This window comes from Eulemur rufifrons, chromosome 1 (assembly GCF_041146395.1).
Source record: "Eulemur rufifrons isolate Redbay chromosome 1, OSU_ERuf_1, whole genome shotgun sequence".
Taxonomy (NCBI): domain Eukaryota; kingdom Metazoa; phylum Chordata; class Mammalia; order Primates; family Lemuridae; genus Eulemur; species Eulemur rufifrons.
This window is the reverse complement of record NC_090983.1, coordinates 41,686,849-41,700,557: the sequence shown is the minus strand read 5'-3', so window position 1 is coordinate 41,700,557 and position 13,709 is coordinate 41,686,849. Positions and strand designations below refer to the sequence as shown.

Here is a 13,709-nt window from a genome sequence, read left to right as displayed (position 1 = left end):
TGTTGGTGTTTTGAGTCTGGTTTGTGTCAAATGGTTGGGAGCTGGTATTTCTCTTTGGGGATGAGCTTTCCATTTGATTCTTTTTGCTCTCCGTGTTTTTTCGCTGGGCCCTTCCCATCTAGATTTGTCGTTGGATCTTTACTTATAGGTTTAGTCTGGTTAACAGGACTCTTTGTGCTCTATTCTTAGGCTGTGAAACAGTCTAGGTATGTTGCTTCTTTTGGCAAGAGGGGGAGACTGTTGTGTATTGTTCAGAGATTTTTCTGTTTCCGTTGGGGGACTGCTTCCGATGGGTCCAATCCTAGAGGATTGGAGTGATCCAGGACCGCTTTGGTGAGTTAGGACATTGTGTTGTGGTCTTTCAGAAGGTAGGCAGGGTCCACACTAATAGTAGACTGAAATTCTCTTTGTTTGTTTGTTTGTTTGTTTCCCTTTGGTTCTTCCTCTATAGGGGAGGTTTCTGACTCTATTTGCCGGCAAGATACTAGCTATGGGGAGAGGACGGTGACTTTGCTTGCTCAGCGCCCCAGTTGCTGTAGCTCCCACGGGCAAAAGTCTGTCTTGGCCCAATGTCCCCAGGGATCAGGTTCCACACTCTCGCTTCTGGAGAAGTATTCAGTGTTTACACTTGGGCAGGGATCCTATATAAGGTCCGTGGACCAGGGGAGAGGGCCGTCCAGGGAGCCTCTTGGTACCCTATTGCTCCGCAGTGACTTGGCTGTGGGCTCTAGAGTGGCAATTGCGTGCCCGCAGATATCCGGCCCTGGGGGTGACTACTCAGGATCCGGTATGTACCAGAGCCAGGGACCTGGCCAGTTCCAAAGCTCACCGTGGGTCTGCAGTTAGAAGGTGAGAAGAGAGGAGAAAGAGAAGAGAAAGAAAAAAAAAAAAAGAAAGAAAAAAGAAAAGGAAAGAAAGAAAAGAAAGAGGAGAAAACGAAAGAGAAAAGAAAAAAAAGAAGAAAAAGAAAGAAAAAAAAAAAAAAGAAAAAAAAAAAAAAAAAAGAAAAGAAACGCAAAAAGCCAAACCAAAAAACACCAAAAACGCCAACAAAAATGAACAAAAACAAACTACATAGCACTTCACCACACTGCAAGTTAGAAAGATACACAAATCTGAAGTATATAATTCAGCGACTCAATGTTTTTTTGTTTGTTTGTTTGTTTTACGCCTTAGCACAGCTCCGCCCCTTCACTTCCGCTCGGCTGGGTCCGGAGCGGCCATTAGATGTTTTTGTTTTTACACCTTAGCACAGCTCCGCCCCTTCACGCCCGCCCGGCTGGGTCCCGGGCGGTTTCGCAGTGGATTTCAAGATGACGTCTGCGCGCCCGCACAGCTCCGAGGGTGGTGGGGATCCAACCTCCGCGCTCAAAAAGGTGCGGCAGCCAGAGGCCCAGAGGGCAAAGGTGCCCGCCGAGGCTGTCTGCCGCCGGAAAAAAAAAGAAAAAGAAAAGAAAAGGAAAGAAAAAAAAAAAGAAAAAACCCCCCAAAAACAAAAACAAACACAAACACAAACAAACAAAACCCAGAAGAAATTTACCAAGAATAAAATATACAGTTCGGCGAGCCTATTCTTCTTGTTCGTGTTTTTTTTTTTTTTTTTTGCCTTAGCGCAGCTCTGCCCCTTCACCCCGAGCGCGGCCCCGGCATATCCCGTACTCCTGGCGTTGGTTCAGAGACCAGCGGAGGGCGCCGGGCAGAGAGAGCCGCTCGGCACTTTATGGCTCCTGAGCGGTTTCGCCCTCGCTTTCAAGATGGCGCCTGCCAAGCTCCGGGGCTGGAGGAGACCGGCTCCTCGGCAGGCTGAGACCACCACTGCCCAGGGGCTGGCCAGCAAGGACACGCACCGGGGGTGACCGGCTGGAGAACCGCCGAAAAAGGCAGCACCGGCAGAAAGAGCCGCTGGGCACTTTTTGGCTCCCGAGCCGTTTCGCTCTGGCTTTCAAGATGGCGCCTGCCAAGCTCCGGGGCTGGAGGGGACCGGCTCCCCGGCAGGCAGAGACCGCCACTGCCCAGGGGCTGGCCAGCAAGGACACGCACCGGGGGTGACCGGCTGGAGAACTGCCGAAAAAGGCAGCACGGGGTACAACGCTATTTGCTGTCCGGGAGTCTTTTGTGTTTTTCTGCCCTGGGGCAGATCCGTCCCTCCTCGCCAAGCGCTGTCTCAGCTGAGATCCCCCAGGTTCTAAGGTAATTTCTCAAAAAAGCCTCCTGTCTCCAATGCGCCACGTATCCCTCAGTGATTCTGCGCTGGCCTGGGTCAGGGCTCTATTTAATTGGGAGCGGAGGGCTAGCCGCTTTCCCGAGAGGCTGCACCCGCCCCGGCTGGGGGCGGGTGTATCCGACCCGTGCTCCGCTGGCTAGTGTCTGTCCCGCGTTCCCAATTTTCGTTCACCTCAGACCTCACTCGCTCTGTTTGTCCCACGCTGATTCTCCGTGGATTCACACCGCTGTTCCTGTGTGGGAGCGGTCTTCTAGCGTTGTGGCAGGTCCGGATCGATGCCTTCCTTCCCGGGAGCGCAGATTCAGGCCGTCACCACCACTCCGCCATCTTTGATTCCCCAATCTAAGTTGAACTTTTAAGACATTGAATGTAGTGACTTAAGAACCTTTAAGTTTTTACCTCAGCTTAGTTATTTAACCAACTTAAACATTAATTTAATTTAAACTGTAGGCTCATTTCCAATCTAATGAAATCAATGGCAAGTGTGTTGGTGCTAAACAAAACTATTGAAACTTTTATTGATATATTTTTTCCAAAACTCAGTTCAGATATTTGAATATTCTTAAAGTAGATTATACCAAATCATGTTGATAGTCTGTAACTTGGGCGAATCTGGGGCATCTAAGTTTGCCAGAAACTTAGAAACTTAGGAGGCCTGGTGGACTCCTTAGAGAATGCAATATAATTCTTGATTATATTTCAGACTGGCAGCTTTGAATATAGCAGAATTAATAAAAGGAGAACAAATAAAATTCAGCTATTGTCACTTCATTCCTTGTTCAATCTCATGGCAATTAAAATTATTTTAAGTTTGATTTTCTTTACTGTTTCTGTCCGAGAACAGGATATCCATGTCCATGATTTTATTCTGATTTAGGTGTGACAATAACCCAGAGCACTGTGATAAATTTACTTTTCCATTAGTAGCAATTGTTATCCCAGCTACAAATTTTTATGTTTAATTTATAGGACTACTATGAAAATTTGGAGACTGGAAGCCAGATTATTTTCTAAGGCTTCTCTTGGCTTCATATCCTATCTACCTTTGAGGCATTTTGATTAATAGGGCAGGGGACAAAAGGAAGGATGGTATATGGAGATAATGGCAGTAACTCTCCACAGGGTAAGTATTGACTGGCTTAGGATCATAGCTATCCTTGTCACTTGGCATGTCCACATCACTTTCGTGTTAAAGATGAATTTTAATCTGAAAATTATACAGCGAGCATAAATATGTCTCAGCTCTTATTCTTCATAGATCCTTGATTTCTGAGTGTCTGGAGTAATGCATTGTTTTGGCACACATATCATTATAATTTTTGTGTGCATTGTCTCAAATGATAAGACAATATAATACCCATATATATTCTGTATCCTTAAAATACGATTCCAGAAAGACTGTATTTATTACCTTCTTTGCAGTTTCCTACTATACTGGAGTGGGTTTTTAATACATGCTGACTACTTTAAATGATAATGTACCCTAATCAGCTACTCTGCTTCATTTTTGTTGGCTTATTCTTTAAATCTGCGGAATCAGCAAGGCAGAGTCCTAGCTCATCTGATGGGATGCTTGAGGTTTTCTGTACTCTACGTTAGACATGTTGAGTCTAGATCTAATATTTCCTTGTATATACAATCTGTATAAGCTTTAAGAGCTTAGTTATATTTTAATAACAGGTATTTTATTTCATTCATTTGCTATTGAATGCTCAATACTTTACCTATATTATCTTTAATTTTTACCAAAATCTCACAGAAATAAATGAAATTATCTTTGTTTTACAGATAAAAAATGAGGCTGAGAGGGTTAAAATAGTTTGCCTTTTAGATAATAACACCTTTCTTATTGGATTAATGTGAGAATTAAGCTGTATCTCTGAAGCAGCTTACAAAGTGCCTGACACATAGTAGCCCTTCAATAAATGAAAGTTTTATTATTGTTGTTGTTGTTGTAATTACTTTTATCAATGCTAATGTATCAGCTAGTGGCATAGCTGAGGCTGTCTGATCCGAATCTGAAGTCTATGTTGACTTTAATTGATACCTTTTGAAATATAAGTGGAGTAAACACTTGATATAGTTTTATTTATTCTCCTTATGTAGCACTATTCTCAATTATTGCAAAGAAGCCAGGTGTTAATGACCTTCTGGAATACGTTTCCATCATTTGCTTTAGCTTCCAAAGCAGTCCTTTAATTATTAGGGCTGACACTGTGTTTCATGCTGATGACACTGTGCCTAGAAGCTCTGCAACAGATGGTGGCTATTGTGTGGACTCAGCACAGTTTTCCTGGGCTGTGCTGCCAACTCAGCAGAATTCGGCAGCTAAACAGTTTGCCTATACAAGGCATCAGTCTTTGGTGGAGAGACTTATCTGGAAAACCAGAAGAAAAAAAAAACAGAAACGATTCTCATTGAAATGGGTTGAGGGCTCTAAATGAACTCTGTTCTCTGTGTGGCATTTTGTGTCAGATTTAAAAAACATACGGCCAGAAAACTCTTTCACTGTAGGGCCAGTTAGCAAATAGCCTGGTGTCTGATTCCAGATAAAGCACACGTTTACATTTTGCATTGAGATCATTTTGATCAGAGGCTGCTATGTTTTACAAGTGCCCACATGAGGGCAAGGTGCCTAGTGTACAGAGCATGCGATTGATGAATGCCCTCGGGAATAATGATAAGGAGATGAGATTCCTGTGTCAACATAGGGCTCTTTGTTTCATAGAAATTTTCTTCATTTCGGACAGGATTATTTGAATCTGGCAATAGATGGACAGGGTTCTGCTCTTCTTGTGCCTATAAATTGGGAATCATTTCTTTGTGACATGTGGGAACTATTAATGTTTCTTTGGGGGGAAAGAGAATTGTGTTTACTTTTCAGATGTCCCTTACAAGTTTCCTTGGAAATGGTCAGATGACAAAATTTTCAGTGAGAGGACTGGGACTGTAGAGACTATTTACTATGAAGTTAAGGTACCATAGGTCTCAGGGCCCCTTATTTTCCCAGGTTCTGTCCAAGACTCTGGGCTTTATCACACATGATCACATGTAAAATTTGCAATTAAGATGATTTAAACACAATCAGATTAAGACTGTGGTCTTTTTGCATTCCTACTCCTCTCTTTTCATATTTCCTCTAGTGCAAAGTGATGTTAGACTGGCCATGAGCAATTTTGAAATCTGGCTAATGGGATGAATACATTGTGGATACATTTATTTTGGGCTTAGTGGGATATATTAGTGTGAGCCATATGAAACTGTCATTCTTGGAGGTCAAAAATGATTGAACATTGGCAATCTCATATGGTCAACCTAATATTTATGTGGTTCAAAGTTACTTCAGTCTATAATTTTATGTCTACTGACCTGGTAAAGGAATGTCTTCCAGGAATCTTCCTACTTCTCTTACTGCTTCCTAATGAGCTTACCTACCCAGACTGATGAGTAAAAGTACATGACCAGAGGTCATTTTGTGATATGCATGCATCTAAGAGCACTGGCACTGAAAGCATGTGGGTAGAGAGGAAACAACACTTTGATCAACCCTGACAGAGGAAAGATTGAATTATCTTTCTAGCTTCTCCATAGACAATATTATAAAAGCGGAGTTGAGGAGGAGGGAGTGCTTAGAGGTGGGGTCGGCCTGGTGTGCACTCCACACCTCCGGAAAATTATTTCACATAGAATGGCTGCTTTTGAAAGAATATTGCCCAGAAGAAAAGCTGTTAGTTTTTCATAAGCCAAAGATGTGCCAAAGTACAGAGGTCTGCTGTACTTACAGAGCTAAGTCTTCCAGTTCTCGATTCACTGACAGTAAACGTTATGAAAGGGACTTTCAGAACTGCTGGGGTTGCTTGAGGCTTGGTCAGGTGATATCTCCAATGCCTGTGTCCTGATTGTGAAAAGATGGAAGAAGTTGCCAGTAGGATAAAAACAAAAAACAAAAACAGAAAACAACAAAAAAACTGGAATCATATGGTAGATGCCATGGCAGGATCCAATCTAAAACTGCATTGAAACCAAAGAAAGCGAAAACAAGATAAAAACCTGGAAAATCTGGAAACAGGATAAAAACCAACCAGATCAGTAAATTACAGAAGGAATTTAAACCTCAAATTCTAATGCTTTCAGTACCACCTCAAATGCCTCGCCAGCTTAATCTCCTTGTTAACAGTAATCGGTCAGATAATGGCTCAGATACAGAGCTGGCTTCCGGCTCTAACAGAACACCAGTTTTGTGGGGGTTTTTTTTTTGATCTCACACACTGGAAAAAAACAAAAAATATGTTATGGGATCATCTATAAAGGCCATCTGGGGGAAGTCCTCCTGGACACACATCTATTCAGGCCTTGCTGCAGCCATAAGAAACCAGTTGCTGAGACGCTGGAGAAGCAGGGCCAGAGCCTCTGCCTCTCTCTTCTCAGGAGCAGTGACTGAGGTTTATGTAGAAAGGGAACAAAAAATGATGTAAATTTTGAACAGACCACAAAGCCGCAAACTGACCCTCCCATTTTTAACTTGGAATACCTGCTATTCTGCCAAAAGACAGTATCTAGAGTAGTTTTGAATGGGTTATTACCCTCCCAGTCCCACAAACTCTGAAGCCAGTGTGTAGCTTACTAAAAGAAGACGTGTACATAATATTTAAGATGCTGAGTGTCTTGTAACAAAACTGAATACTGATGTAAAGTGTGTTTTAAGTCTTTTTTTAAAAAAATCCCTTTCTCATGAAGGAAACTAGGAAAATTTCAGGGGACAGAGATGAGATTTGTTGTACGATAAACTAGATATAGTTTTAGTATTTCTATTACTACATTGAGAAGCAGCGGTTGGAATAATTTTTAAGATGGCTGGCTACACTTGTTTTCCCTCATGATAATAAATTTGTCATAACTCAGTAGCATGGATTGCCCCTAGAGGTAATTGTTAATAATTTTGAAATATTAAGGTCTTGCCAAGGTTCTGAAGATTCAAGCCTGTACTACTGATTATTAAGCAGGACACACTGAACATTCTGGTGCAAATACCTTGAAGGAGAAAGTAATTTCTAAATACACAGCGAGGTAACTTGACTGTGATGTTGCACCCTGTGTCACTTCCCTTCATATCAATATTTTATAAAGATTTCATTTTATGTGAATCAAAGTTCCTCTTGGGGAAATGGCAAATCTTTAGGATAGGCAAGATCCTATAGAAATAGCACCAGAATTACCACATGGTAGAGAATACAGTCTATCAAAAATGTTAAACTATCTGAAAAATAAAATGTGCGAGTCTTGACACAAAACAATAGTTAGTACTTCTTGGGACATATCTCTTATAGGGCTTGCTGAGTGTATCAACAATTAATTTGTGCTCGTGTTATATGACTATTTGGTACTTCATTGAAAATATGCACAATTCAGTTTTAATTCTGAATTTCTTCAGTTGACTTTGGGAAGTTCTTACCTACGTAGAGAGGGTATTTGACTTGTTTTAAACTATTGGAGTCTTTGGTTTTTTAAAAACTTTATATTTAAAGTAGAATTTACTGAAAGAAAAGAAGTGTATCTTTATGCTGAGTGGGTTGGTTTGGGTTTGGTTTCTTTTAGTCAGGCTTTCTGAGCATTAAGATGTCCTGAATGTGGAGCTCTTTAATTCTAAAATCCTCATAAAAGCCTCTCATTTGAACCCAAACCAAATTATTCTCACTACATATTTTCTAAAAGTTCAGGAAAAACATATTACCAATTCAGACTTTTCATAATGAGGGAGGTACATTTGCTTGTTTTATAATGACATAACTCAGTGCTTATTTTGAAAGTAGATTTTAAAAGTTGGATAACATAACAATAAGGAATGAGCCACTTTTTATGGACAACCTATAGTTTTATATGGCATAATCTAAACTTAACATTTTATATTTCTTCCTTTTGGGAAGAAAAAACATACATGTACTACAAGTCACTGTATGCACATACTACACAGTGAGTTGGGTCGGCTTTGAGGTATATTGCAAGAGTCCAGCCGTTATCATCCTCCTGGGTTATTTTGAATTTTTTTTTCAAACATTTTGGTGCAGTCTTGGTGTTAAAATATACTATAATATGGTTCACCTCCCCTTCTGTATTTATGTGTTTATTACTAGACCTCAACCACAGTCTTCTTTTTCTTCTTCCACCTCTCTTTGCCTTTAGCATGTATTGTGTATAATCATGCACTTTGTATTAATATATTAGAAATCTATAAAACTGTTTTGTCTGTTTTAAACTATTGGATATTTATAATCAAAGCTTTTACTAGGGTATTCAGTAAATTTAGTCTTATGAGAAAATTTTAAAAAAGAAAACATTATAAAATCATTAAAATATGAAGAAGCAACCAAAGTGTATGAGCCAAAGTAAAACAAAACAAAACAAAACACCAAAAAAGAAAAGCATACAGAAGCATGTATAGTCATTACCTAAAGCTGCATGTAGTTTTCCTGGATTTTGTGATTTTTTTGATAATTGTCAAATTATTTAAACATGTAGTATTTTGAAATTGATTATATTCTCTTAAAGGGCTCCCCTACTCCCATTGTGTAGGCTTCAAAGTTCATGACACCTGGGTCTGCACCTAAAAGGGAGGCATATGGAATGGGATCCTATAGCAAACAGATTTCCCATAGTAACTCAAACATTATTTTTATAACTTCTTTAATTGGAGAGCAATCATAGTAACATATCTGATTTCCTTTCAGAGGAGAAGTTGTATAACAGGATGTAAATACATTATAAGACTGCTACTAGAGAGGATAAGGGTATGTTTCTAGGGTTAAGATTAAATTTCAAGAAGTTCATAACGACTCAATCGATCTATTTCCATCCCTCTCTATCTGCTGTCAACTTTGTTGATTCCCATCTTCCCTTTCATGAAAATGAAGACAGACAGGGATCCTCAGTGAATGATATTCTTTCTTCTCTTAATGGGAACTGGGAGTGGTGGGTGTGGAAGACCTTTTCTAGGGATATTTTCTAGTTTTTTCCACTTTCGTTTCTCTTAATATGTTACCCTGAGTGCTATTTTGCCTTTTCTACTGGGGTGGCCTGGGAGGTGCTGCTAGAATCAGCATATATATTACTTGCTAATAAATTTTCGACCAACATGAATTCCTCAGTTTTCACAAATAAAACAGATATTTGTTCTTCTGCCCCATTGTTTTATTATTTCCTTTAATTGTACCAGCTTTGGAGAGTCTGGGAAGCAAAATAAGTAATGCTTTTTTGATTGCTGCATACGAGTCCGCAAATATCACAAATGATTTAGGAAACCAAGGTATCAGAGGTTCTTCTAATGTCTTTTCTTCAAAGACTTTTCTTCAGTGAACTCTTGCCAGGACAATGAGAGCCCTTAAGAGCCCTGGCTTGATTTATTCATGTTGAACACGGGTTTATAAGATGGATATTTAAACATTTAATAGTCCCTTGTCTTTTGGAAATAACTTATATATTACTTTCTTTTCTACTTTATAAAAATCAGAAACATCTATGATATACATGAAATGTCATGAATCATATCTTAACTCATAAATCACCTTCAAGGCAGTAGAGGGAGGACTTTCAATACCCACATATGACCCTACCTCCTTTCTTTTATATTTCCCTATTTGATTGAATGTTATAACAAACTTTAAGTTCTTTAAAGCAGAATCTGAGGCATGCAAGATGCCTCACAGTTTATTCACCATATCAAGCTCTTGCAAACCTCTTTAGTCTCTCCTTTGGGTGACCTCAGTGCCTCCTGACCTACTAATTGGCCTATCCAATTAGGTTGGAAGAAGAGGAGTTCTCCTTAAGGAAATAGTTTATATAGCCTGTTTCAAAGCCCTATTCAGTGGACAGTCACTGTTGCATCTATTGATTTATTCAACAAATATTGTTTGAGTGCCTAATATGTGCTAGGTACTGTGTTAGGTGCTTGGGAGACTACAATACACAAATAGACAAAAATCGATGCCCTTAAAGTGCTAAAAGTCTAGTGGGAGAGGAATGCAAATAAACAAAATACATCATATGTCAGATAACGATATGTGCTATGGGAAAATACAAAGCAGGTAAGAGAGTTAGGGAGAAATGGAGTAAGGTAGTGGGTTGGGTATGTTACATTGCCTCCTCCAGATCCATTCTCCACTCCTCTCCATCCTGCTCTCTGCCCTGGGAAGCAAACCAAGGTGGAGTATAGTAGTAGGCCCTCTGGAAAAAGATCCCAGGGAGGGAGAAGTGTGAGTTCAGGGTATTTATTCTCTCAGCTCCTTTGTCCTAGGTGGCCTCAGACTGACTGCTGTCCTCCTCCAATCATCAGTATTTTTCTCAAGGTAGCCCTCTCAGTTGGACCCTTTTTCTAGTTTTCAGTATTTTCCCTTCCTCTTATCCCTTCAGGTCTGAGGGAGGCAATAGGCTGATTATTACTATCCCTGAAGTTCCGTATTTTTCCTTTTGGTTTTACTACATTCTTCCCACATCCTTGTAAATAGTCCTCTATTAAACTCTTCATCAGTTATCTTAATTTAATGTGGCACTCACGTATTAGGATCATGACTGATATGGATACTAGTCTAGGAATACAAATAATAGTCTGTGATGGTTTGACGTGCTCAGTACACGTGAAGGAGGTGAGGAAAAAAGCCATGGAGATGTGTAAGGAAAGACCCTTCTGCATAGAAAAACAGCAGCTCTTTCTTTGGAATGTTGGATGGACAGCGTGATGGACTGGGTGGCTGAAATGAGGTGAGTAAGTGGGAGAGAAATAGGAAATTAAGTCAGAGACGTAGTAGAATGAGGTGGGAAGATCATAGAATGTCTCTATAGGGCTTATACTGAGTGTAAGATTGGAAGTCATTGGAGATGATGACAAATTTTAATATGCCTTTTTGGCTACTATTTGGAGAATAATCTGTATGAGGACAAAGATGGAAGCAGGGAGACCAATTAGGAGGCTACTGGGAAAGATGATGGTGATTGTACCGGCAAAGATAGTGAGAAGCAATAGATTTCTGGGGGTATTTTGGTAGGACAGGGACAGAATTTGCTGATGGATGTAAGATGTTAAGAGAGTTGTCCAGATTTATGTCAAGTTTAGCAACTGGGTGAATGAATCTGTCTTTTGTAATATGAGAATAACCATTGGAGGAAGAGTTTAGGGCGGAAGATTAGGAATTTGATTTTTTACCTGTTAATGAGATGCATTGGAGTAGATGTATTCAGTAGGCTGTTCTTAGGAAATGTCTAGGCTAGGGATACAAATTTAGGAATCATCAGCATGTAGATAGTATTTAAAGTTATGAGACTTGCTGAAATTACCTAGGCTGTTGATTCTCAAGCTCTTTAGTTGGATATTTGTAAATATAATTTTCACTGTAAATATATGGTGGTTGAGTCAGTCTTGCTGACCTTTAAAAACAACATTATTAAGATTAAATATATATTTATACATTTTATACAAAATAAAGAACAATAGATTCTATAATTAACATATATACTACATTAAATACCTATAAATGTGCATATCCATAAAATACCGACATGTCTATGCAAACATATAAAGTGTGTATAACAGAAGAAGTATGTTTGAAAATATCATTTGTCTTTTTGGAAGGCACTTTTATTTAAATGTCACAAAATGAGAGTAATCACTGATTTTCCTGCCAAACGGAGAATTAAATTACAATTCAGAGAAGCGAACATAAGGAGCATTATTGCAGCTATCCTTGAAATGTCAATCTGCTTTTAAAATGTAATTATTTTAAGCCATTTGTTTACAGTGTGGCATCATTATACATATACAATTTCAAACAGTTGGGCCTTCTGTGATTTATATCTAACTTTTAGGATTTTGAATAAAAGGCAATTTGCAATAGTAAAGAGGTCTTTATTACTATAGACTAGGAGTCAGAAGTATGGATATCTAGAATATTTTGTCACCAACTAGCCATATGAATTTACAACACTGAATTCCTCTGGGCTTCAGGTTCCTTGAAAATGAAAAGGTTAAATTAGATTGCTAGTGTTTCCATAGTTCCACAGACTTCTTTCCCCCAGCCCCCAGACAGGTCATAATGGGCCAGGTATGCCAAAGATGCATCCTTCACTTTGTTTCGGCTAGAGCCTTTAGTGTTTATTTGCTCTGTGTTAGTGCTACCAAGGAAGACATTTTGAACCACAGGATTATCAGTTAAAAAATCTTAATCTTGTCTAAAAAAAGAATATTTTCAATTAATTATGTACAAAGTTTCTGACAGCTCTGAGAGCTACCTTATCACCATTCCCTAAAAAATATATCCAGCTAGTTTCATAACTGTCTTCCCAGGTAACTATTCCTTTTTTGCCTCTGATGTATAATTTAGCCTTAACATTCTTTAATTATGGAGTCTTGGAATTTTACAGTTGAGACAGACCTTAGAAATGATCTCTTTCAACCTCTTTCCTGATACAGAATGACCACCACATCTCTGACAGTAGTTATTCAAAATCTATTTGCAGAGTGCCAGGGGCTAATCAACTGGGATGGTTACCCATTTCATTTTGTAAGAGCTCTTTAGCTTTCTTTTGTGTAGCCAAAATAAATATCTTTGAAACCTCCACTTTGGGCCATTTTACCATAGTGATTTGAAAGCACTATCTGTGGTTAGTGGCTCTGAAAGTTTACTGTACCAACAGAATCACTTAGAGGGTTAAGTTGAATATTCCAGGACTTCCTATCCATAGATTGTTGCAGTAATCAGACATAGAATTCAGCAATTTACATTTTTAACAAACATTTCATGTAATTATAAGTGTGAATTGTTATTATAACTCACCACATAATACTGTGGATTGGAAAATTCAGTTATGAAATAGTTTATACAATTGATTCCATTTTTGTGTTGAATAGCATCTATGTATGAGAAATTCCATTTTTGTGTTGAATAGCATCTATGTATAAGAAATCTAGGAGGATATCCCCCAAATTTTATAAATGGTTGATTATTTCTGCTTGTTGGACAATTTATGCTTTTACTTATCTTTACATCTTAATGTAAAGATAATGATTTCTATAATTATTATATATTGCTTTTATCATTAAAAGTAATAAATTTTAATGGACAACTTATATTTTTACTAATCTTTATGTGTCCTGTTTCCTCAATGAATATCTATTAAATTTATTAAAATAATACACTTGCATGAGTGATTTATCACCCCCTCTTCTACAAAATCACCTTGGAGACTTGCAAGGATGAAATAGACTTATCTAATGTGGCAACATTCTTACTGCTGCTGAGTCTTTTCAGGAGCAGTAGCAATCGCTAGAGCTAGAAAGAAGATCTTGTGTACCAAATCCCTCCTATAGCGGAAGAGGCAAAGTGACATAAAGAGCAGAAGTGCTGTCTCTGCTTGGCAAACTCTGGAGTGATTTCACTGAAGAGTAGTTGAATAAGTTGAGTCTTGAAAGTGAGACACAGTCTTACCTAAATAGATGGAG

At 38.9% G+C, this 13,709-nt stretch overlaps 1 protein-coding gene and 1 pseudogene across 29 annotated transcripts in view; both read left to right on the top strand.

The window, feature by feature from the left end:
- The window catches only part of LOC138387326 (SIN3-HDAC complex-associated factor pseudogene), a 43,806-nt pseudogene extending 37,145 nt beyond the window's left edge, over positions 1-6,661 (top strand).
- The window catches only part of GULP1 (GULP PTB domain containing engulfment adaptor 1), a 254,223-nt gene that overhangs the window by 37,696 nt on the left and 202,818 nt on the right, over positions 1-13,709 (top strand). The window lies entirely within an intron of this gene.